Source organism: Sus scrofa, chromosome 8 (assembly GCF_054392235.1).
Source record: "Sus scrofa isolate SSC_HxYL_T2T_F1_AM1 chromosome 8, Sscrofa_HxYL_maternal_Yorkshire_Landrace_v2.0, whole genome shotgun sequence".
Classification (NCBI taxonomy): domain Eukaryota; kingdom Metazoa; phylum Chordata; class Mammalia; order Artiodactyla; family Suidae; genus Sus; species Sus scrofa.
The window spans coordinates 66339986-66366944 of record NC_139390.1 but is presented as its reverse complement, the minus strand read 5'-3'; the positions used below and the strand labels follow the sequence as shown (position 1 = coordinate 66366944).

The 26959-nt window shown below is 36.7% G+C and overlaps 1 protein-coding gene across 49 annotated transcripts in view; it reads right to left on the bottom strand.

The window, feature by feature from the left end:
* Positions 1-26959, bottom strand: part of ADGRL3 (adhesion G protein-coupled receptor L3) — an 812688-nt gene that overhangs the window by 729882 nt on the left and 55847 nt on the right. The gene's annotated exons all lie outside the window — the stretch shown is intronic.

The following is a 26959-nucleotide window of genomic DNA, read 5'->3' as shown; positions in this document are numbered from 1 at the left end:
ATATCATGGTTAAAAATTTTAGAAAAAGTACTTAAAATACAATTTTTTCTAAATTTGAGCTGCCATCTTACAGTTGTACTAGCTTGCAAAAAAAAAAGTGAACGGCATCTAAATAAGAAAAATAGGCAAACCAACATAAAATTATGTTACACAATGCCAACTAAGTTGACTAAAAGGAATTAGAAATGAACAGCAAGAATTCCAAAACCTAAAATACAAAATGATTATTTAAACACACCTGTGGAAACTCCACTAAAGAATGAAATACCTTATAGCCCAGAAAGCCAAAAACAAAGAAACAATATAGTCAAAATCTGTAAGATCCTAATTAGCAGAGAGGTATCTACTAACGCCAATTATAGTAGAATTGAGTGTTATTCTTTTAAGTTTGAAAAAGATAAATATATAGCAAATACAGACATAAATTCTCTCTATTGCAACCATTACATGCAAACACAAGAAGGTGTGCAACCTTTAACCATAAATGGCTTAAAATGTTTAGATTTAAGGATGACATGCCGTTGATGAGCTTTGTCAGGGAAAGACCTGAAGTTAAGATGAGGAGAGAGCATTTTGTTGTGGATGGCAACATTATAAAGCTGTTGCAAATAACATCATATATTCCTTTCTGCCCAGCAGCATGACCTTTACTGAAATGTACTGGTTTGCAGAATAGGATAATCAACTTCACTGGTCTAATGGTCTTTTCCCTCAGGTGCTACTCCCTCATTTGGTAGAACAACCCCCATCCTTCTGATTTGGGCCCACACTCTTACATCACGAGCTCGGAAGGCAGCTGACTGTCTCTTCCCTAAATCCCTAAGCTCTGTCTCTTGGGCCTGTGGTCCAGTCTCAGACCTAATACTTAAAAAAAAAAAAAAAAAAAAAAGAGTCACAAACCCTTACTTCTTTCATCCCTATTTAGCTTTTTACTTCTATTTGTAAGAGAACAGAGTCAACAGGGTCTCGCCTGAGGCCAACAGACATTGCTTTTACTTTAGATATGTAAGTAACTAAATGCCCACCCCATCTGTCTAGACAAGGTTCAAACTCAAGAGCCTGCGGGAGCCAGGCAGGTTACATAAATGAGTCAAGTGGGCTGGGGAGAAGCAATGGGAAGCAGTGAGAGCTAAGGTAAACTAAAGTGTGCATGCTCCTCCATGGGGATCTAATTAAAATGATCTGTAAAGAGCACCCAGAGACAAACTTTGCAGACTGCAGAGACCCTGCAAGACATTCTGTGATGCTTGGAGAATAGAGAAGAACCACAGGCTCCATGCTTCCTTTCCGATAACACAGTGACAGGATCGTAGACCCTCATCAGCATGAACCAGTCTGTGCACAGCCTGATAAAGGAGAAGCAAATACCCTTCAGCTCCTACACGGGTCAGATGCTCTTGGAAAAACTAAGTTACTATTAACAAGTTCCTTTTTATTGTTAGTGAAGAAAGCGTCTTCTCGGGTATAAAAAAGCACAATGACAGGCGCCATTCAAGGTTGATGAAGGCAAGATTCCTGGCCTCAGACAAACTTGCAGTGTAATGGAGGAGATAGCTGATAAGGCAAGGGAGGAAAGTGCCAGTTTAAAAAGTACGGCGGGCAACAGTGACAGCAAAGAATCATTACTCTGTTCCAGCCACAGGGACAGTATGTGCTGTCTGGGACAGCAGAGCAGGTTCACCCTATCCTCTTTTAAAGTCAGAAGGCCAACAGTGTCCTCAGCTGTAATTCTAGACCATCGTTTTCCAGGAAGGAGAGCAAAGCCTAGAAAAAGAAAGTGACTTGTTCAAGGTCACAAAACTAGTTAGGAGCAAAGTCAGATTTCTAAGTGTCCATCTCGTGTTTTTTACTGATCAGCAGTCCAACTCTGATAACCAAAGAAACATACAGAGAACATGGATTATGAACCCTATATGTGTTAGTTTTAAATCATTTATTCTGATAAAGATAGTCACCCAATCAACACATTCGACCGAGGACTGCAGACTAGACCTTAGGTATATAAGCTGCTACACAGCATCAAGAGACATGCCCTTGTAGAAATGCAGTGCCATGGGAATGAGATGCCTGCAACTTGGGCTCACATCTCTTCCCTTCTTGTCTTCTGCTAATGGGATACAATTTAGAACCCCTCAATTTCATACTGGAGATGGCAGTCTCTCCCCTGGTTTATACAATAATGCGAACATCTATCATCTTTATATTTGCTCGTTAAACTGTTAGAGGCTCTTCATGTTGAAAGGTAGGAAAAATCTACTCATGCCAGAACTCTGTCATCAAATATTTCTCAGACTTCCACACTTTAGCTAACTTAGTCTTGCCAAAGCTATTCAAATTATAGCAGCTTCTTCCTCTAATATTGCTACATATGCACTTTACGGTTTCGTAATTATTTGCTCATTTATTATGTTCCATGTAGCTTCACTTTTATTAAAAAGATGAAGGTCATTTTAGCATCTTTCACTATAACCAAGATATACTAATATATACTAGGTAAACCTAGTATAAATATACGCTAGGTAAGCAACAAAGAACCATTAAGATTTGTACCACAAATTCCACTTGCAGGGAGAGTTAAGAGAGAAATTAGTCTTTAAAACCTCCAAATGTTATTACGACATGCATCGCAAGCTGGTAAATTTGAAACCATAGCATGGAAGCCATTCTCCCCTCATGCGCATGGGGTGGGGAGTGGTTCACAAACAAAAATTCCGCCTCGGCTTCTAGAAAACTACACTTGCATTTTCTAATACCACTTGCCTTTTTTTCTTTCAACACTAAGAAAGAGATGGTAGAAATTCAATGCCACAAAATATGCACAAGGCCTTTCCATACAAGCATCTTTTTCGGCAAGTACAGGACCTCTGTCCAATCCTGCAGAGATGGCTAGGTGCCAGGCACCGTCAGGGCAGGAGTGGCACCTCGGCTGCTCGCACGGAGTCAGAGGATGAGGCTCACTCTCTCCGCATCCACGACAGGGCCTTTTTGCAGAGACTCGCCTCTGCCAACTGCTGAGAGGCACTATGTTGCATTATCTCCTTCAAGTATCTTCCTTAGGAAAAGAAAGCCTCAGACTAATGAGAATGTTCTTCCTTAAATATTTATGTTGCTTTCCAAAGCAAATAAAATCAACACAGGAAACTAAAATCTGGTCCTAAGTGAGTCAACCTGCATCCTTACTCTCTGTTAAAAGCAAGAGCAACAACAAAAATAAAAAGTGAGTTAACATTTATGCCAGAAATTGTACTAAGCATTGACATGCACCATCTCATTCCATCCACCCCCTGAAAAAAGTGTATCTTGCAATTATCCTCTGTATATTGATGAGGATATCCAGACTAAACTGAGCAACTGACTCAAAGTCACACAGCTCACATGTAGAGAAAGAAAGCACATCTAGAGATTCTGACACTAGAATCTACAGCATTTAACATAATACCATGTAATAGTTCAAAGCAAATTGTATCTTCAACTCATGTTTTATATACTGCATAAAGCAGTCTGCATGATCTTCAGTGGGCACTTCATTTCACAGAATCTCCCGAACTTTATTTTTTTGGCCACACCAGCGACATGTGGAGGTTCCCAGGGCCAGGAATTGAACCCAAGCCATAGGAGCAACCTGAGCCACTTCAGTGACAACACCAGATCCTTAACCCACTGAGCCACAGGCGAACTCCTAACTTTACTTTAAATGAAGGTTCATGCCTCACAAATATTAAAATAAATTCAATATTATTGAGACTTAAGGTCATTCGAAAAGATACTTTTCATTCTAAATATTACGTATGTCCATAAAAAACAGCAGCATCCATGTTGCTTTTAGTCAATTTGGCATCCCAGAGTCCTTGAAGAGGCCATAGTAATTTTCTCATGAGCAGTGCACCCAAAGCTGTCTGGGAAAATGTTAGAATAGGGCATTTCTACTTAATGAAAATCATGACTGCATTTTTTTTTAATTTAAAAAGACTATTCAAAAAGTAAACTCTATCCTGCAGACATCATAAGATAAAATGCAGGGCTTACCTCAATATTTGATTTATACAAATAAATGCAATGTTAATCTTACCAATAAATTATCTTTAATTTCATTTGAAAAATAAGATATCACCTTATTGCCCTCTTTTTAGATTTACTTTGCTTATTTTTAAAAATAACTTCTGAATATACTTATATTTCTGAGTATTAGATTTTTTCATTAAAATTTTTAAAGTTTGTCAGTAAATCAAAAGTGGAAACACAAAAAGTTTAAACTCAGAATCATAAAGCCATCTCTTTTTTGAAACTGTGGACACTCTAATTTAGCATAAGCACCAATTTATAGAGAAAGTAAAATGTTTTAGGGTCCTAGGGGATGCCTTTACTTAGAGAAAGCAAATGTGCTAAATAATTTCCAAATATCCAAATTGCATGGACTTGACTATGAATTCATCCTGTTACTTGAAGATCTCACAAAGATCAAGCACTTAAAAAACAACCTATTTTCACCTCTAATGGTAAATTTAATACATACTGAAAGGTTCTTTGTTAAACAGACACATCATTTTCTCCCCTCTTGCTCTGAATTAAACATCACACAAATGATCAGCAACAATCCAGAATTACATGGAACTATATATCACCCATTCATTCCCTAATGAAAATGAACATGTCTGAAAAGGAAACCCTTCTACCATTTAGCTCCAATGGAAGCAAGAGAGGTTCATGACATCTAAAAACCTACCTCTTCCAATGGTAAGTGACGTTTTCCTCTGCCCTGGTTCTGAGAAAGGTCACTTACACATTAATTCTAGGCTGACCTCGAATGTTCCTTCGGAATGATCTGAAGCTCAAAAGAAGTGAATATTCTCCTATAAATTAGCGAGCTCAGGGGCTCAGGTGCCTTCAGCAAAGAGTTCAGAAGAGAAGCAGGCTTCTCTGCTTCCTTACTCATTTCAGACTTTAGTAATTTACTTTTGTCCTTAAATGCCACAAAATCCATCTTATAAGACCTACTTCACATTGATATGTACATGAAAGTGCTATCAATATAAGACAGAGTTCATTTTGCAAATTTTCCTCATTCATTTTCATATCCAAAATAGGAACAAAAGCTTAACAATACTTAGTCTGAGCCACCAAAAGCTCAATTGATTTCTTAATGCCATAGCATAACCTCATATGAGATAAGATATTTGAAAAGTTGGGTAACATTCGACTCTGTCAAATTTGTGAAGGGCAAGGACTTGGATATTCAATACTATACAACAGTGAAGAGCAAAGATTTGCCACACAGACCAATTTCAGTTTCGTTTTGCTTTCTTGGCTCCTAACTTAGATGCTAAAGACCTGGATTTGAATTCTGGTTCTACTATTTCTCAACTATTTCCTGGGCATTCGGTTTTCTTAGAAGAAGAAAACTAATACCTCTCTTTGATGTTTTCTACAAGAAGGTCTCTTATTCCTCTCATATTAAGAAATGCCCAATAAATGCTATTGCTTTTCTGTTGTTTCCTTTAACAATAGGTTTCCTCAGTCTATCACAAGTGTTTTCTAGGAATATATGTACCATACAAATATTGTCATTTCCTATTCACACGATATGAAGAGTTAGAACCCAGCAGTATCATGTCTCCCAAAATTAAGTCTTGACACAACTGTGGTCAACGAAGGAATTAATTAGAAATCATGAAAAGAAAATCAAGCATAGCAAGGGCTGGACTCTGTATTTAAGGAAATGCTTGCTGTCTTACTGTATTAGTTGCCATAAATGGCAGGTGTTTAGGACATTCTGCTTTTCTTGGCCATTCTTACATTTCGTTTGCCTATTGGCAGCAATAGCAAAAACATGCTTCGGATAACATCAATTTCCTGACAACCTCTCCAGCTGCCTTTGCATTTTATACTTTCCTCTGATGCAGTGTTATCTTACAAGCAAATCTAACCTACTATAATTGCCCCTCTTCTAAGACGTTTAGGACCTTCATGATTAGACAGATAGATGCTCCCACGAATGTCTGATATCTGATAAATAGATTTTTTTCTTATTAAGAATAGTAACTGAAAGGTAATACAAACAATATGATTTTGGTGTGGGAAATAGCAGTGTTAGTCACATGTAAAATTCTTTCAAATTCCTACCTTCTATGGAATTTAATAAGCCATGCAACAACATTCTGTAAGTACTTTAACCCTAAAAGTTTTATTTCATAAAAACATAGAAGTAAACAGGGTGGCCCCACTCAGGAGCTTATAGTTTTAAGTTTAGGCCTAGAAGCTATACCTATCATTTCTAGGTCTCTAACATTTAACCTTTACATATTCTGACCTTTAAATAGTATTGTTTTTAGAAGCTGCACAGCCCTAAATTATTTACACTCTGATATTTCTAAGTAAATTGGGATCTGAAAATAAATTGGTTTACATAAATAAATTTTAAACAATTACCATTTCTTATAAACAGTAACCAATCTCTTTGACATGTTATTTTGAAAAGAAGACTGGGTTGCGACAACTGGTTTTCCTGGCAACAATTTGACATGTAACTTTGGGCATGCCACTTAATTTCTCTTGGTCTCAGTTTCTCCATCTGTAAAACAAGGGAGCAGAACTAAATGCTTTGGAAAGGTTCCTGCCAGCGCTCAGATCGATGATCTCATTTAAATCTTTTACTCAGATGAATTAAATGGCAAGTTAATAAATCATCTATTAGATTAAATGTGATGGTCTGAGTAAGGTTTTGCTGGGGAATGGCAAGGACTTGCATTTTGGTTTAATTTTTTAAATAATAGCTCTTGCCAAATTTAGAGCTAGTGGAATCTGACAGCTTGTTCTGTAAATGACATTATTACTTGAATAGAGCATTAGGCCATATTTGGAGAGTACTTCAAGTAGCAAAGCAAAATAGATTTTGTTATAGCTTTATTTAATGCCATGCTTCAGAAAAATCACAAATCAGTTTCATTAAATTTAAACAAAGATATATTTAAAGCTTGGCAAAGGTGACTATGCTAATGAAGAATGATTACTTCTCTACCTATCTGGTACCACCAGCGTGTATATTACCATGGTAAGATTTAGTCTAGTCAAACTCAAAACAAATGGGCTCTGTACAGAGTTCAAGTGCATGATAGTTAAATTTCTCAAAATCAGACTCATTGTTCTCAAATTCTTTCAGAAAATCCCTGCTAAAAAGCACACACACAAGAGAACAGGGAGAAGAGGTAAAATGCACCAACAAAGCATGTGCACTATCAAAAAAGGGAGAAAAAGAATGTGTGCATTTTTATTCCACCTTGATCACTAATTAAAATTAGTCATACAGCAGACACTGCACCTGCCAGCCAAACGTTTATAATGAACAGAGACACTTACTGCAGAGTCTCTTATCAGTGTGGCTCCCTTGGGGCCAAAAATATTGATCCCTTTCACTGAATAAATACTAAAGTCACAACAAGAATCCATTATGTCTGACCTAACAAGAATTTTTAATTGAACAAGTTACTATCTGAATGCCCAAGAAGCAGTGGGTACACTATCACTTACCATTTACTTCTTAAAACTCTAAGTACAAAGGTCAAATAATGAATGAAGTGACAAAATTATTCATTTTCCCAAAAGTTCTCTCCAAATAAATGTCCTTATTTTTAAAGAATTATCATTTTTATCATATTTTCTATAGTATAGTAGCAGTGTTTCTCAAGAAATTATCTTGGCCAATTAATAAATGATGGATAAGAAATCTAACATTTAATTTTACATAATGTCTTTTTTAAAATATGTATCAAGAGTTCCCGTCGTGGCGCAGTGGTTAACGAATCCGACTAGGGACCATGAGGTTGCGGGTTCGGTCCCTGCCCTTGCTCAGTGGGTTAACCATCCGGCGTTGCCGTGAGCTGTGGTGTAGGTTGCAGACACGGCTCGGATCCCGCGTGGCTTGTGGCTCTGGCGTAGGCTGGTGGCTACAGCTCCAATTCGACCCCTAGCCTGGGAACCTCCATATGCCATGGGAGCGGCCCAAGAAATAGCAAAAAAAAAAAAATTAAAAAAAATTAAATATGTATCATATTGTAATATGTCACACACCAGAATAAAATGAAAAGGAAGGCCATTTCTTTGAGTACGTTATTACCACTAACAAGGTAAGCTAACAACTTGATGTTAAATAGTTCACAGGGCATTTCCATGGGGAATTATCAGAGAATTTACCTGCCACCAAAAACATGACTGAGCCCAATAAATTCTTACACACTTTATAGACGCTAGACTAAAACATAACTGATAGTGAGAAGATAGAAGTTTGGTAAATCAGCAAGTAAAACAGATAACTATTTTTGAGATGAAGTGCTCCATTCTGCATCTGCAAAGAGGGAAAAATGAATTCAGGGAATAAAACCTGCAATTATTTCAAACTGGAATATTAGCCTGGTGACTTCTACACTAAGAAGGTGACTTTGTCCACTCAAAATATAAATAACTTTCAAAAGAACTGAAGCAATATTATCTTACTAAGACACTTATTTTTCCCTAAATTCATTATACTAGTTTTCATTTTGGTCAGTTAATAAATTGGATTCATAAGAGTAGCAAACTAAATTTTATGGACCCTCTCTAAAAAAAGAATCCCTTATGTTTTAGGAAATCAATCATACATTTACACAGGATCATTTAAAATAATGGCATGGTGGTCAATCTGATAGTTAAACATATTCGTAGCTTCTAAAATCAGCTAGCAATTTTCCTGCATTTTGGACTAGGAGCATGCTCGTGTACTTCCACAAAACTTAAGATTTTTATATTTTCAAAAGCACTTCAACACCTCCCTGTAGATACCAGTGTCCTACTTATAATTGCAATACTTCAACCAAATAATCAAAGAAAGTGAAGACAACTAAAATACTCCATGCCTTATTCCAATTTGAGGCCAATAATTTCTTCACTGAAACAAATACTGAGATTTAGTCCATGGACAGCCTGCCTTTTAATTGTGCAGCTCACAGTTTTTGTGAGCCAGTTCATAAGAATAAGGGAGAGAGAAAAGAAGGTATTTTTTCTTTTCTTTGTATTGAACCATGATATTAGGAGAGGAATAGCATCTTTATTTACCAGCTTACATCAACTCACTTGAAACGTTCTTTCAGGTCTCATGGAACGTTGACAAGTTTTTGGTGAGCTACAATCTAAAGGAAGATGATGAAATCTGAAACTGCTGGTGCAAATCCATCAAATCTGGGCTGTCTCAGTTCTCCAGGACTGATGCAGCCACAGACAGGAGAAAGGGGTCTGCAGGTTGGCCAGTCTCTGTGATCAGTGGATCAATGATGGTACAGTGCTGTTACGAGTACTCCGCTATATAACTCTTACTTAAAACACATAAATCTTTTTAGGAGGAGGGGGCAGAGACCTCCATGCTTGCTAAGTTGCAGCTGTGACCCTCAGTGAAAAAAGAAATCCTGAGTGATGCCTCTTAAACATTACAGGCCAGTAATTTATTACACAACATGGTTATTTTTTTTAGAAAAGGTTATTATGAACATATCCCAACAGAGCTGAAAGCTTAACTTTCCAATTAGAACTGTGACTGCTTTCATTTACGCAACTTGTTTGAGTTTGTTGAAGTCCTTTAAATACATTTTAAAATATGGCATTCAACACATCAAAAGTGCTATTAAGTGCAAAATTACAATACTTTGACAAAATATAATACATCAAAATTAAGAATATTTGCAAAAAACACTATTCCAAACTAAATTAAAATTCATTCATTAGCAGTAGTCCAATGCATTTTCATTACTGAACATACAATTTGGAGCCCTAACCCCCATGGCCTTACCACAAACATGTTCCTACGAGTTACTGTTAAAGTGCAACAAAGGCTCTGACACTGGTCCACCATTTACTCTGATTACTGGACTACTGTAATTTGGATCAAAACAATTTTTGAGTCAGGCATAAAATATTTCTGGAATATTAGATTCTTGTTACATATAAAACCATTTTCATTCTATAAGAATGAACAACTAGAGCAGAAAAATTACTTCCTTAAAATCCTTTTCCCTACATTTTTAGAACAATCTGTAAAAATGTATGTAGCACAAGTCTCAATATGGGATCCACCACAGAACATTCCCCGTGCACAAATTCTTGTCCAAAGATGTCTAAAAACATCCAGTAAGGATTTAGTGAATCAAAGCAATACATGACAAATCTCTTTTTTCCAAAAGAAATAATGTTGAACTTGAATGGCATGTTCTTAAGTATCCAGAATCCCTACTACCTAAAAAAGTCTCCCCAAGTAAGAGTCAGTTCTTTATTCTGCCTTATGAATATGTACGAGTACAATTTAATCTTTCTAAAGTATCCCTAAATGAATTCAAAAAAGGTAATATTGTAGTGAGGCACAGAAAAAGCCTAGAAAATGAAGCTCTGTATAAAGTAGTCCCAAGTCAGAAAGACCATGCAATGGAGAATCAAGTCCAGAGCAGAAAGCACCTCAGGATGTTACTGTGCCGGTTGGCACCAACAGGCGTGAAGGAGGAAGCGCAGAGAACTGCTCTGAAAATGGGATCACCATAAAATAAACCTCACTCCAAAAACAAAAATCTAACCTGAGATGGCACAAATTGTTGAACTTGTTATCAAATTACAACTGCCTGAATAAGAACTTTGGAAATACATCAAGAGAAAAGGATGTCAACATAACAAAGTTGATATGATTAAATTCCTTATTATATTTGCATCACTGTAGATAATTTCCCAAAAAATCTATGTGCATCAATGTAAGTGCTTCTATAAGGACAAAGGATAAGAAAAATTCCAAAATGCAAATTTTAAAGACCATTATTTTAAGTTAATCTCTTGTAACTTCAACTAAAATTGCATCGAAGGTCAAAAATCTTAGACTGAAGTTAACTGTTCACATTATCTTACCATGTGTGTGCCAAGACCTCCTACTTACTGGAAATGACTCATCTCCACATTATCCAAAAGTCAATTTGATTTGGCACTTTCCATCAATTTCAAAACTTGTCCATTTTACCAATTATCTCCTTTTTCCCCCCTTAGCAAAACTCTTGTTGTTATACTTTTTATCTTATGTTACTTAGCTTTTACCCACAGAGATTATAAATTGCTTACAATACATACTTGGGCCACTGTTCAAAGTCACTTCATCAACTACTTTTTCCTCCTTTGACTTAGCCCAGAAAGACAGGAAACAACTGTTGTTGTCATGATGTTCACACAAAACCTAGACATTACAGCCAAGAATTGTTAGGTCCATGGCAACCCTGCCAGGGAACCAGGGCGAACACTTTGGACCTAAACATTTAATTGTGAACCTGATGAACAAAGATCATCAGCAGATGAGGAAGCCTGACTTACTAACACCCAGTATCTGTAGCAATGTCAGGAATGGTTTGTTAGCAAGCTTTTCTTTGGTAGACTCTATTTTTTCAGATATATAAAAATATTAATCAAGTGGATATAACAAAAATAGCTCAAATATTCTACATATAAAGATAACAAGTACTACCTGAGCATTCAAATAAGTATGTTTTGAAGAATTTATCATTTTGTCTTCCTGCCTTACCCAGGTAGAAATGGATGGTATGAAATTCCATTAATACTTTCTTGCCTCTAACTAGCGTGATCAACAATACAGCCTTATAGCTGACTGGCTGTAGCTATGACACATTAAGATGCCCCTTACTTGGCATTCCTAGCTTGTATTGGTGCTTTGTTTATTTAAAGAAACTTTTTTTTCCCCCAGATATAATGTACATATCTTCAATTCTCTCCCATTCTGCAAAGCACAAAAGATAAACAACAAAATTTTAGTACTGGTAGTACAGGTCAACAGTCAATTATCCTATTCTATCATCACTCCTGAGCAAAATCTGAACCCAGATAACGTGGTCTTCCACTATGCTCCCCATCTGGAGTTGTGCATAGAGAAGGCAGCTTAAGGTAAAGGTTAATTCACACAGATGTGGTCTACATGGCACATTTTCTAGGCTAAAACAATTTCAATTCTGTTCCCTTAGAAATCAGTTGACTGGAATTCTTGGCTTTCTCCCAGGCAGTTTCTTAAAAAGGTTACCAGCTTAATTGAATGAAATCAGTGTCTACAAGCATCAACAATTATCTTTAGAGCAACACTTGTTATTAGAGAGAATAAAATCAAAGTTGGAAACCAACCACAATTATTTATGGAACAGGAATTCCCAATATGGGCCAGTTTGCTTAGGCCTGTAACTGTTATGGAAACTTCCTGAAATCTACCTGTTTTTTCCTTCCTGCAGACACCACACAGATAATCAAGGATACCCACAAGTCTATCTCAAAATTATTTCCATTTATTTCAAAGAAAGTCAAAATTAACCTGAAACAAATGAGAAAAATCTACCCAAGATGGATAAATATAGTCTCCTTTACCTACAGTCACAACACTCTCTATGTTTGCTGTTGGCCAGTCACTGCTACTTGATGGCGTGTTTGTTCCTTACTCTTTCAGTACTTGTGTTCCCCTAGCCCTGGAAACGTTCTTGATTCATTTAAGAAACTAGTCCCCATGGTTTTGATGGATAGAACCTGAAATGACCAGGTAACATAGTCATAATCATGCTGCACTGAATGCCTCATTAGATGACTAGCAGCACATCACGTATCATTTAAGGCTTTTTCTGGCACTTCGTAGAAGACAGACCCTCCATCCAAATAAGAAAGTTTTAGAAGTATTTTTTTCTTCCTGCAAAATGAAGGGCTAGAATAATCGATAAAAATTCAAAGAGATCAGACTTTTCCACAGTTCTTTTTTAAGATACTAGATATAATGACAATGGCTTTATAATTTCTATTTAATTACAGCTAAAATTAAAAGGATTGAACCTCAACTGACATATTCCTCCTTTTAGGAATTTCCTAAATTTTTTAAATGCCAAAGTGACTTAATGAATTATTTTAAATCCCTTCTTTCTAGGAAAAGGAGGGGTATCTTTACTACAAAGCTCAGTTTCTATTAAATAATATTTTATATACTGTCAATCTCATTCCAATTACTTTCATTAAATAACGTTAACAAAATGATATATGTATAATACTTAGAAAACAATACAGCAGAAAGCAAATTTAAGATGAGTAGTTTCTGCAATGACTTTACATTTACCTAACTTTTTAGTTTAGCTATTATCTATTCAATGACTATTTATATCAAGACTGTATTTAACAATTTTCAGAAACTTCAAATGTGGAATTTTTACCTTTACACTTTAAGCTCATCTAATACATACGGTTCCTAATACATCTGGGAACTATTTTATAAATCTTTCCTTGAATTACCACTGGAAAGTTGAGGTGCTGGTTGTTTGTCCAGAAATATTTTAAAAGACATACCATTTTATGGTTGAGTTGTATCAGTTTTTAAGAATGGCAGTACTGCATCACAGGACAAAAATAATAAACTGGTCCCTCATTATGCAAAATAAAAAAGACAAGAAGTCTGGTTCTCGGTGAACAGGGCAAATTTAGAGGAGACATAAATCCTCCATGTTTCTTTTTTTCCTCTTTTTTACTATCAAGGTAGAGGGTCCTGATACTAAATATCATAAAACAAATATGATTAGGGCCCCAAATTGAGAAGATAATGGAAAGAAACCAAAGGAGTTTTGTTTGTCAGTTTTTAATCCAGGGTGCTGGGCCACGGAAGAAGCAGCCCAGCTTGGTCGAAGATCTGATACTGGTGATCACTGATATTCTGTTTAATAGGAAAGCAAGAATTGCCTGAATTTTTTGAAAACAATGAAGCCTAGAATTAGCACAATGGTGAAGTCAATATTTCTTCTGGGCAATTAGTGAAACAGACATAAAATAGAATTAGCAGTTACAGAGTAAAGTGTTGATTCCTATTAAAGTCATGCCAAACTAATGGAGAGCTATTATTATCAGGGAGAATTCTGATACCCATATACTGAAATTTCATAAAGACCTTCATTTTAAAAACAAAGCACATAATACAAAAGAATGAAAAATATATCACAATTACATCCCTGGAGCTGGCTGAACAACTACACCACAAAGATGGCTATGAATGACCACAGATTTCCCAGCATCCATGGCACTGCTAAAAAACTGAAATAAGTTTCATAACCACTGCATATTAAAGATGACACTCAGAGGTAAGCCTGGATTACTTCAACATGGAATGATGCAGAAAGCTGAACCATCTCACCATGGCTTCCCTTCCCTGACATCTCTTTTACCTCTTTAATCTATCCTTCCCTAACATCTAGATCCTCCATAGAAGTCTAAGAACAAGCCCTCTAAACTCCATTGTCTGAAAGAAAAATCCTCTCTTAGCTTTGGACCTCTTACCTGTTCTTTCCTTCTGCAGCACTTCTGTCCTCACATTTTACATGCCAAATCCTAGATCTCACAGAATTCAATTTAGATGTTACATCTTTTCAAAGAAGCTGCTGTCCTTGACAACCCTGGCTGGTTTCAAGGTCCTTGTAAATAATAAATTAAAACGCTGTATTATTTTGTATCATACTTTACTGCAATTATATAATCTTTTGTATCTTTTATTCAGCACTGTACTTCTAAACAAGCTCTTGAAAAAATAAAGATCCCTGATCTATAGTGTTTGTCAATTTCAGAGGAAAAACACATCTGCCCCGCCCCCCAACTCTCCCAGACACACCATGGCCGATTTCCATACCAATTATTGAAATCCTTAAAAAGTCTTGTAAATTGCTGTTTTACCAATCTTGGTTACACAAGATTACAATGCTCTCACGCAAGTTTCTTAATGCAAGTCATACTTAAATTTGTATGCACTGAGGTGTAGTCTATGCTAGACACTAGATTAAGCACTTTTCACTTACCTTACTTAATTCTCACACCCACCCATGAAATAGTATTTACGGTTGAAAAAAGAAAAAAAAGAGACGTGGTGATATTAAATGACTTTTCCAAAATCAGAAAAGTATCAAAAATAAGAGCAAAATCACATTGTTTACATCATGTCTTTGTCCTTACCATTAAACTCTTCTAACATAAAACTGTACTACACTACACTGTGTAATGTTCATTATTTATTAACAAGTAAATCTAGGGAAAAGAAAAAATAGAAAGGCACACTCTTGGTTCTTTCTATAAACAGCTATTGGCTAAATACTCTGGTAGGAGGTATAAAATGTATACAGTTCATTTGAGCCTTTATCTACTCTATTTCGCAGCCATAAAGTATAAAATGGCCAAACCATCACCAGGTTCTCAACACTCTTCAAAAGTTTTGTATCTTTACAGGTTTAATATTCAATGAAACAGTCTTCAAGTATCACAATCAGTCTGATCTCTTCCACCTCTGACCTTGTGTGTATTGATATCTACTATGGTCATCATACATTTCAACATTTAATCACACACATCTCCTGAACACCAATGAAATGTGAAGTCCCTTGATTGTAAGCATCATTTTTACACTCCTTTGGGTATCTTTGCAGACTCTAGCACAGTCTTAGATACTAAGCACTTATTAGTATTTATTCAAATGTTTCCTAAATTGAATAATAATGATTTTTGAAATTGTAGAGGGGAAATCTAATACATCAATGCCATAAATCTTGGTAAACTGTTTGAGTCTGTATTGATTTGCATCAGTTTATAACAGCATCTCATGGATTTCCAGTGAAAGTGAATGTTTCATAATATAAACATGTTTAAAGGAAAAAAAAAAAAAGTACATGAGAAAGATACAAAAAGTCAATGATGCAGTTTTCCTCCTTTCTCTCACCACCTGAGTGAGAGACAAGGACTAACTCAAAGCTCAGTGAGACTCCAAGCAATACACTGTGAGGATAAACCTTACGACTTTAGGTTGTGAGAAAAATGGCTTTGTTTAATTGCTTACATTTAGTTAGAAGCCTGATCAGCTCTGAGTAGGGATGGTCTTCGATCAAAACGTCATGCTATTTGTCTTGATTTTAAATTAATTAAATATGGTGACAATGGGAAGCTGTTGGTGAAAGACGTTGTTGGAATACATTATCAATTAGTTTTGAGATAAGTGAAACTGATGAAGAAGCATGCTGGAAGTGGTATTAGGAGCTAATGGGGCAAATGTGGGAATGCTTAAAAATCCTGGCATGACACAGAAGAAAGGCCAAATTAGTATCTTTTAATCTTAGACATGGGATTTAAGGAAGCAAAGTAAATAACAGCTATTTTTTTTTTTTTTGTATTTGCAATGCTCAATATTAGTTAACTATACTTTCAAAACTCAGCTACTTTATTTTTATTATACATATATGTACATATGAATAATATGTGATTACTACTGAGGTAGTTAACTTATCTCCTATTTATATAGACAGTGATGTCATAGGTTTAGGAGCTACAAGGAATGGTAAACTAGCACTTCGAGTTTACTCTTCCACTGGTTAGACAACAGGAATATCATTGAAAATTAACTGAATTCAGTAACATTGAGCACTTACTACATGCCTGATACAGAACTAAGTACTTGATGTGCATTCTGTTATTTAGCATAACAATCAGGAAGAAGGTATTTGTATAGTCCGACTACAAGAAGAGATCAGGAAGGTAAAGTAACATCCCCAAGGTCACATATCCCAGAAGAATAGATAAAAAACTTGACCCTAAAGTCTCATGAACCACCTTATGATGATGTAACATATAACACCTGCTTACACATCCCAGGGGTTCTGGTGAGTCCTAAATACTCCAAGAGCTATATGTAGAGAGGATTCTATTACAGTTGGAAAGATTATCATCAGTACCAAAATCATGGTGGCTTGCAGAGCAAAGTGTATCTTAATTTGGGGAATCTCTGATGTTATAAGAAGGAGGCCTTTTTTACTGGGACCCAGAGCAAATTTTATCGAAGGACCTAGTCCATGAGTCCATTCAGTGCTAACAAGCAAGATCCCTTGGGATTCCCAGTATTTTAGCTCCCACTGGGGTAGAAACTGTAACACCCAAACTAAGGTTAACAAAAAATATTTGTTCTGAGGGTAACAAGAGGGTTGATAGCTAAAACAAAGAACTTGAGGGGCTGTAACCTGAACCTGTTCACACACCTCTTCTTACTCTAGGGTAAAACAGGCAAGGCAAACCACATACACAAACCCCCGCAACAAACCACTGCGCCTTCTCCCAAGAGTGCAAATGTACACACACGTGCACCACACACACCTACCCCATTTAAGCAAAATGGACCCAAAAATGGTATGAAGTGAAATAATCTTGAATAACTTCATATAAGCTAACTACAGGCCATCAGTGACAACATAATATTCTTACAATATTTTATTTGTTTTCTAGTTCAACTAAATAACTATGTAGCTATCACCAGTAGTAGACTTTTTTAAATTTTTTAATATACTTGATTTACAGTATTCTGTCAATTTCCGCTGCACGAAAAGTGAACCAGCTAAACACATATATATGTATATGGTTTTTCTCATATTCTATCACGTTCCATCACAAGTGACTGTATATAGTGGATTTTTAATTGAATTTTAATATTATCTCCATCATTTAAAATGGCACTCCTAGCATACTTTTAAAGTGTCCCTGAGCTATTCTATTTAGTGTGACTAAAACCAAGTTCGAACAGCACTGATCTTTTAAAATACATACCTGGTCTATCAACTTAAATAGATTCCTTGATCCACACAACATAAACTTGCTCCTAAAGGATTACTGTTTTTTTAAAAAATAAATAAATAGAAGGACTGGAGCTCAACTTCTCTCCTAAAAACAACAAAATTCACAACTAAAAGCTGAGCAATCCCCACCCAGATGGACCGGAAACCTTAAAAAAGATATGCTACTCCAGAAGAAAAAGAGGAGGACACATCAAGAGGTAGGAGGGGCAATTTCGCGATATAAACAACCCCATACCTCCCGGATGGAAAGCTCCACAGACTGAAAACTAACTGGTCCACAGAGAGAGACTCACCTACAGGAGTAAGAGTTCTGAGCCCCACATGAAACCCTCATGTGTGGGGATCCGGCACTGGGAGAAAGAGCCCCTGGAGCATCTGGCATTGAAGGCCAGTGGGGCTTCTGTTCAGGAGTGCCATAGGACTGGGGGAAACAGAGACCCCATTCTTAAAAGGCACACACGGACTTTCACATGCACTGGGTCCCAAGGCAAAGCAAAGTCTCCATAGGAATCTGGGTCAAAGCTGACTGCAGTTCTTGGAGGACATCCTGGGAAAACAGGTGAATGTGGCTTGTTGTGAGGGAAGGACTTTGAAAGCAAAGCTCTCAGGAATATTCAGCAGCTGCCTTTCTCTGGAGGTGGCCATTTTGGGAAAATCTGGCCCCACCCATCAATCAGCTGCTGAGAAGCCCCAGGGCAAACAACAAGCCAGGTGGGATCACAGCCCCACCCCTCAGTAAAAAGGCTGCCTAAAGACCCCTCAGGCACACAGCTGCCTCTAATCCCAGCCAGAGACAAAGCCCCACCCACCAGAGGGATTAGAATCAGTTCCACCTACCAGTGGGCAGGCATCAGCACCTCCCATCAGGAAGCCTATAGCAAGCCCCCATACCTACTTCAGCCACAAGGAGGGCAGACACCAGAAGGAAGAGAGGCTACAACTTTATTATCTGTAAAAAGGTCACCACACCAAAAACCTATAACAATGAAAAGACAGAGAACTATAACTCAGACGAGGGAGAAAGGAAAAACCCCAGAAAATCAGCTAAGTGATGAGGAGATTCTCAGCCTCCAGGAAAAAGATTTTAGACTATTGATGCTGAAGATGATGCAAGACATTGGGAATAAACTGGAGGCAAAGATGGATAACTTACAGGAAACACTGAGCAAAGAGATACAAGACAGAAAACTTCAACAAGAAGAGATGCAAGATACAATAACTGAAATAAAAAATTCACTAGAAGCAGCTAACAGCAGAATACAAGAGGCAGAAGAACAAATAAGTGAGGTGGACGACTGATTAGTGGAAATTATGGATGCAAAACGGAAAAGAGAAAGAAGATTGAAAACAAATGAAGAGAGTCTCAGAGAGCTCTGGGACAACATGAAACGCAACATCCGTATTATAGGGGTGCCAGAAGGAGAAGAGAGAGAGAAGGGGACAGAAAAAATATTCCAAGAGATAACAGCCAAAAACTTCCCTCACATGGGAAAGGAACCACTCACTCAAATCCAGGAAGCACAACGAGGACCATATACAATAAACCCAAGGAGGAATACACCCACACACATATTAATCAAATTAACCAAAATTAAAGACAAAGAGAAAATCTTGAAAGCAGCTAGGGAAAAGAAACAAATAAGATACAAGGGAACCCCAATAAGGTTATCAGCAGATTTTTCAACAGAAACTCTGCAGGCCAGAAGGGAGTGGCATGATATACTTAACGTGAGGAAAGGAAAAAACCTCCAACCAAGATTACTTTACCCAGCAAGGCTCTCATTCAGATTTGAAGGAGAAATCAAAACCTTCACAGACAAGCAAAAGTTGAGAGAATTCAGCAACACTAAACCAGCCTTACAACAGATACCAAAGGAACTTCTCTAGGCAGAAAAGACAAGACAGCAACAGGAAACAAAAATACCACAAATCACAAGGCTCACCAGTAAAGGTATATATACAGTAAAGATACAAAATCATCCATGCACGACTATACCACCACAATCAGAAATCATGAGAAGAGGTGGGTACAAATGCAGAACACTGGAGATGAACTTGCAATTAAGAGAACAACTTAAAACAATCTCATATACATATAGACTCTTATATCAAAACTTCAGAATAACTGCAAACCAAAAATCTACAACTGATAAACAAACAAGGAATCTCTGGAGAAGAAATATATCTCATAGTAAATAAGTGCATAATTCACCACTAAGAGGGTCATTTGACATCATTCTTGGAATACTGAAGTCTTGTTGGAACTGATTCTGATTTCCTCTCCATCAAAGAATTTATGATCATTATAATTAAATAATATAATTCTACAATTGTATTATTAATAACCATTTCTCTCCATGGTACAATGTAAAGTCTATAATGTCTTGTTTATCACATCACCTAGAATGGTGTAATGCCATTATTGAAGAATCAAGAAGATGTAACAAATTGTGAGGACATATTTATATAGTTACTTTGTTTTTTAACCAATTTATGCATTTTATATTTTACTTATTTTCAGAGGGTGTATTATTTTTGTTATTCTTACCAGTTAAGTTATTCTTTTTATTATGCTATATAAAATATTTATTGGTATATAAGGCTTTCTTCTTTATAAATTTTAGTTGAATATACAAAATTTTAATATAGTGCTAATTTTTAAAGAAAAATTGAAATGTAATAGATAATACTAAATAGTAAAGATGAAAGCCATACAAAATGGGATAAAGTATAGAATAAATTTCCTATTTGTCTCAGCATATTTTCCATTCCACTTCTCCAGAGGGAGTCACTTACTCGGTTTCTTAAGATCCATGATGTAATAATCTGTGTGGATGTAATTGTGTTTAAATATATGTATTTTATTTTGTAAAAAAAAAAAATTAAAGAACAGGCATTCTTCCTAAAAAAAAAAAAATAATAATAATAAAAGAAAATCTAGAAAGTTCCAAAAAGTAAAACTCAAATTTTTCCATATGCCACCAATTTACATAGCATAGCATTTACACTGTATTTACAATTATTTATTTAGTATTTACATTGTATTAGGTATTACAAGTAATCTAGAGATGATTTTAAAATGATATGAGAACTCCTGGGCATCTATCCAGAGAAAACCACGACTCACAAGACACATGTACTCCAATGTTCATTGCAGCACTGTTTACAATAGCCAAAACATGGAAACAACCTAAATGTCCATCGACAGAGGAGTGGATCCAGAAGAGGTGGTACACAGACACAATGGAATATTACTCAGCCATCAAAAAGAACGAAATACCAGCATTTTTTGCAACATGGATGGACCTAGAAACTATCATACTAAGTGAAGTCAGCCATACAAGGAGACACCAACATCCAATGCTTTCACTGACATGTGAAATCTGAAAAAAGGACAGACGGAACTTCTTTGCAAACAGATGCTGACTCACAGACATTGAAAAACTTATGGTCTCCGGAGGAGACAGTTTGGGGGGTGGGGGAATGTGCTTGGGCTGTGGGATGGAAATCCTGTGAAATCAGATTGTTATGATCATTACACAACTACAGATGTGATAAATTCATTTGAGTAATAAAATAAATAAATAAAATGATATGGGAGGATGTGCATAGATTATATGCAAATACTATGCTGTTTTATGTAAGAGACTTGAGCATCCACAGACTTTGGTATCCAAGGGGGGGGCAGGGGTGGTCCTGGACCAATACCCACCCCCATCCCCCATGCTTCCTGATACTGAGCAACTGTATTGCCCCTTTACCTACTCCCTAAAATAAATACAAGACAAAAACTAAAAAAAAAAATAAAATAAATAAATAAATAAAAAATAAAAGATGACATTGTGGAAAAAAAGAAATTGAAAGCAGGATCTTGAAGAAACATCTGCAACCTATAGTCACAGCAGCATTACTCACAACAGCTAAAAGGTGGAAACAACCCAGGTATCTACCAATGGATGAATGGATAAAAGAAAATGTGCTTTTCATAGATGGTGGAATATTATTCACCTTTTAAAAAGGAAGAAAAATTCTGATGCACTGTACAACATTGATAAAACTTAAGGAATATTTTTCTAAATGAAATAAGCTAGTCACAAAGAGAAATACTGTGTAATTCCATGTATATGAGGTACCTACAGTAGTCAGATTAATAAAGACAGAAAATAGAATGGTGGTTTCCAGGGATGGGAGGAGATAAGAATTGAGAGTTATTTGTTAACAGGTGCAAAGTTTCCATTTTGTGAGATAAAAAGTTATGAAAGTGGATGGTGGTGATAGTTGCACAACAATGTAAACATATTTAAATTGTTCACTTATAAATGGTAAATTTTATGATATGTATATTGCACTACCAAAAAAAATAAATTAGGGGGAAAAAGCCACAGGAAAAAAATAAAATAAAATAAATAAATAAATAGCACTATTAGAAATTATGAATAAATATTAAAGATATTGTTTTGAGTAACTTTTCTTATCTTCAAAATTTGGAAATAAATAGAATTTTTTATTTTTTCCAACAAAACTAAAAATTGGACCAAGATCAGTTTCTTGTCATTGTGATCTATCATGGCCCATGGTGATATTATTCACAGGAGGGCAAATGTGTCAGAGATAGACTTGGGAACCTGGATCTAATAGAAATACTGCATTTCAATCCTGAGGAATTCAAGATATTGAAAGGTGAAATAAAAGCACTGAATATATTTTACAATGAAACTGTCTCAAAGAACTAAGGGCACAATTTGTCACTGGCTTTATGGAACATAATGTTAAGACTTTCAGTATGCTTTTGTGTTCAGCTGGGACTATTATGTTATCATTTTCACATTTTAATTTATACTAACATTTGATTTTGTGTGTGTGTGTGTGTGTGTAAAAGACTCCCTGTGTAGGAAATAAGAAAAGTAATCACAAAAATGTTGGAATTTTTAATAAGAAAAATACTAGATTCAGGTTTTCAAAGACATAGATTCTATTCCCACAAATACAAATTACGGGATATGAGACTACACATAGTCAAATAAATGCACCACAAACTTCAACAATTTTGCATTTTTAAAATGTGATTCTATCCTGGATATCCTCACCATCCTTAGAATTTATAAACTCAGTTTCTTTTGGATTACACTTACTTAAAGGTAAAAATTAACATAAAGTAAATCATTGGCAGAGTAAAAATGTGCTTTCTCTGTTTGATTTAGTGTTCATTAACTCACAATACTTCTTCATACAAAACAAACAAAAGAAGTTAAACTTTGGAGATTTATTTTGAAAGATATGAATGATGTTCCTAAAAATGTCAAGTACTTCTACTGGCTCATGCAGAGGGAAAAAAAACGTTAATAATTACTAACACTACCTCAGGGAAAACTCTTAGAGTTTTAGGGAAATTTATTCAACTTGCCATAAAGATAATTTCTGATTTACTTTTAAATTCTTTACCAACTAAATACTAAATACGTGTTGCAATAATTTAAAGCAACGGGCAAATACCCACAAACAAGGACAGAAGAGGCATACATTTTGAAACAGTATAAGAAATAAGGGATAATTAAAAGCATGATTAAAGATGGCCAAACAACTAATGTTCACACCATCTCAGAATTTGGTCAGCGAATAACCACTTGAGTGGAAAGAGCAGAAGGAAAAGTAAAGCTAAAGATAAGAAAATGTGTTTTGAGAAATGCACTGTTGTTGGAAAAGTAGTCCAATCCCTAGACCATCAGACTCAAGAGCAGCTTTTTTGAGAGGACTTGCAAAATAGATCCAAAAAATGCATAATCTTTGAAGGAACTTAAAAGATTGAAGAGGGGGCCGGAAGACAGCAGGCCAACTCAGATAAATGCAATTTCAGTTTGCAAAAGATGAGAACAGTCAATTCTGGAAAATATTGACAGAAGAGTTTCACATTATTCTTTTAAAAGCTTCCATAAAAACTTATTAGGAATTGATTTGATGGTCCTAGAAAAGGATTGGTTGTTTCCCAGTGGCCACTCTGGCTACACAAACCATGAGTTACCTGAAATGAAGTGATGAGACACAGACAGTAGAGTGCAGTGGTTAACAGTGAGAGCTCCAAGGACTAGTTCATAACCTGTGCCATCTGGGGGAGTCATTTCCACTCCTACAACTTGGCTTCCCATTTGTAAAATGATAACACTAGCACCACTTCAGAACACTGTTGTAAAAAATAAATGTATTTAATAGATCTTCATAACAACAACATAAGACAATAATGCACATCTTCCTCAGAGGAAATAACCAAAAGAAGGCATCTCTAAGTACAAGAGCATCCTTTCTGAACCTACCAGACATGTAAAGAAGGGAAATGCAGATGCAGAAGACTGCATGTAACAAGTTCTACGAAGCAACTGGAAGGATCATTCATGGCAGTTTTATCCACACCCTGGGACATGCAGAGATAAAATCAAACCAATGCTTAGCAAGACGAACCCAAAAAACTTTTTAGAGGACCAGCTGAACCATTTCAGGAACTCAGGTGCACCAGTCTGTGTAGACCATAACTTCTGTGCCATTAAGAGCTACTTCAGAACAGGAGCTATTTTCTTTTCTTTTTTTTAAGACTTTATTTATTTATTTATTTATTTTCTTTTTAGGGCTGCACCTGTGGCATGTGGAAGTTCCTGGGTTAGGGGTGGAATCAGAGCTACAGCTGCTGGCCAGAGCCACAGCCACAGCAACAGTCTGCAACCTACACCACAGCTCACAGCAACGCCAGATCCATAACCCATTGAGCAAGGCCAGGGATCGAACTCACATCTCACAGATATTAATTGGGCCTCTTAAACCACGAAGCCACAAAAGGAACTCCGCAGAAGCTCTTTTCTTGAGAAGATGCCATTTAAAAAACTTCACAGAAGTGAGCCAGTGTGTGTTGAAGAACAACGGAGTCTCAAGCCTGACTGCCAACGACAAATGGATTGAGAAGGTGGTGTCATTCTAATGCCAGTCTAGGGCATGGTTCTTGATCTCATGTGCGGTTACTATACTTGGGTTATACATAAAACTACCCTGTTTATATTACCCAACCCATTCTTTCCATTTTAGTGTAAAAAGTGCAAGAGTGGTAAGAGTGCTAGGAAGGAGCACATTAAGATAAGAAAAGAAAATGTAACAAAAGTAAAGCAAAGCCCTGGTGCTGAGATGGGCAGAGACAAGAGCTGCAGTACCTCTCAAAGATGAAGAATACGGAGCTCCTATTGTACCTCCGCAGGTTAAGAACCCAGCTGGTGTCCATGAGGACTGGCCTCGCTCAGTGGGGTAAGGATCCGGCATTGCTGTGAGCTGTAGTGTAGGTTGCAGACATGGCTCGGATCCCGCGTTGCTGTGGCTATCTATGGTGTAGGCTGGCAGCTGTAGCTCCAATTCGACACCTGGCCTGGGAACTTCCATACATTGCACATTAAGACAGAAATGCTGAAGGTGCGGCCAAAAAAAAAAAAAAAAAAAAAAAAAAAAAAAACATGAAGAATACATCAGAAAACATGTGGAAAGCTGTGGGCTGATCCACAAGAAAGCGAGAAAAGCGACTCACACAAAGGAAGAGGTTTGAGCGTGAGGAGAACCCAGGGATCAGCACCAATCCTGGAAGGCTTGTTAGCTCAAGGGATAGAAATGTGCACAGGAACCGAGTCAGCATAGTGACTACTACTGAAGGCCCTTTGTCACAATCCAGGGGTAACTGTAGTTCCCAGGCAAGCTCACACTTGTTCAGCAGGGCAGTGAGCAGGGCACTCCCCCGGGAGGGGTCTATCTGGGGGAAGAAGCCACAGCAGAAGAGCTGTCAGAACAAGGCTGAAGAGCCTGCCTGGTTTTATAGGAGCAGTTACGAGATGACTGGAACTGGTCATGCAGCGTCATATCACACTTTTATTTCCTTTTTTTCCCTCAGAGTTTTAAAATAATTTCAAACAGCACTAAGAAGATGGAATATTTAATAATAAAAATCTGGGTTTCTAGAAAAATTAATTTGAGGGTCTGGAAGCACTTAGGCAACATATGCCTAACTCGTTAAGAATATCTGCCAGGCCCTTGAAGCTTCTGCATTTATGATCCCAGAAAACAAACTTTCAAAGGCCTGAACCATCTGTGTGATATGGAGCAAATGGGGGACGGGACAGTAAACACAATGAACTCTGACTAAAACCAAAGATTCTCAATGTAAATGAACTCCCATAACTGGAACAAAAGAAATGCACAATGAGGTTGAGAAGTGGTTAAAATAGGAAAAGCTAAAAGTAGAAAGCTTTCCTTTTCTTACCCTTAAAATTGTGTGTTGCTTCTTTGGGTTTTTCTTTTTTTGGCCCTGCCCATAGCATGCGGGCCAGGACTGAACCTGCACCACAGCAGTGACCAGAGCTGCTGCAGTGATGATGCTGGATCCTTAATCCGCTGCGCCACAAGGGAGCCCCTCACCATTAATATTGATTATGCTACTTGATTGCATGTACAACACTTTGATCAGGATAATGTTAAGCAAAGACAAAAAATAAAAGTAGAGGCTCACGTTTAGAACAAACAATCAGTATCACAGAATCATAGGGATTTAGAACTGCCTTTGGAGATCATCTGATTCAACCCTCACAGATTTAAGAATTAACTTTTGCACAAAATCTCAAAGCATTTGAGATGACTTTAGAAAGTACGCAACATGTAGAAAGTACCTAACAATTCTAGAAATGAACTTTGTAATTTATAACTTCATAAAAGGCCATGCCTAAATAGTAAACCATCAATACATAGATGTATGAATGAATATGACTATAAAGACCTGGCTGGATACACGTCACAGACCAGGCCCCTCTCAGCTCCCTGGGCTCTCACGCTGCAACCCAGTCTGGACATGTTAATGAATACCCACGGGGATCCTGCAGCACAGTGTACTCACTGGCCTGTGTGGAAATCAGACAACAGTCCCTCTTGGAATTAAGTCTCTGGTTCAAAGAATTTTCATCTCGTTTTTCCCCAGCAAATGAGATCTAGCTTCACCACTGGAATAAGAAAACACTGGATACCTGCCTCCAATAAATACACTGAATACCCTAAGGGTTTGAGGCGGTTTAGGAGCCTCATAATGAATGTCCTATTCATAGCACAGATGCAAAGGTAAATTACCGAATAACAAATGCTGAATCTTTGGAATTTGGAATAGCCAGCTTAAAAAAAAAAAAGTCTTGTGGATGAGTCACAGAATCATTAACATAACGTTGCTGTGTCTGCAAATTTCTGAGCAGGTTAATTTTTGATAGCTAGGGAAAAGCAAAGCTTCC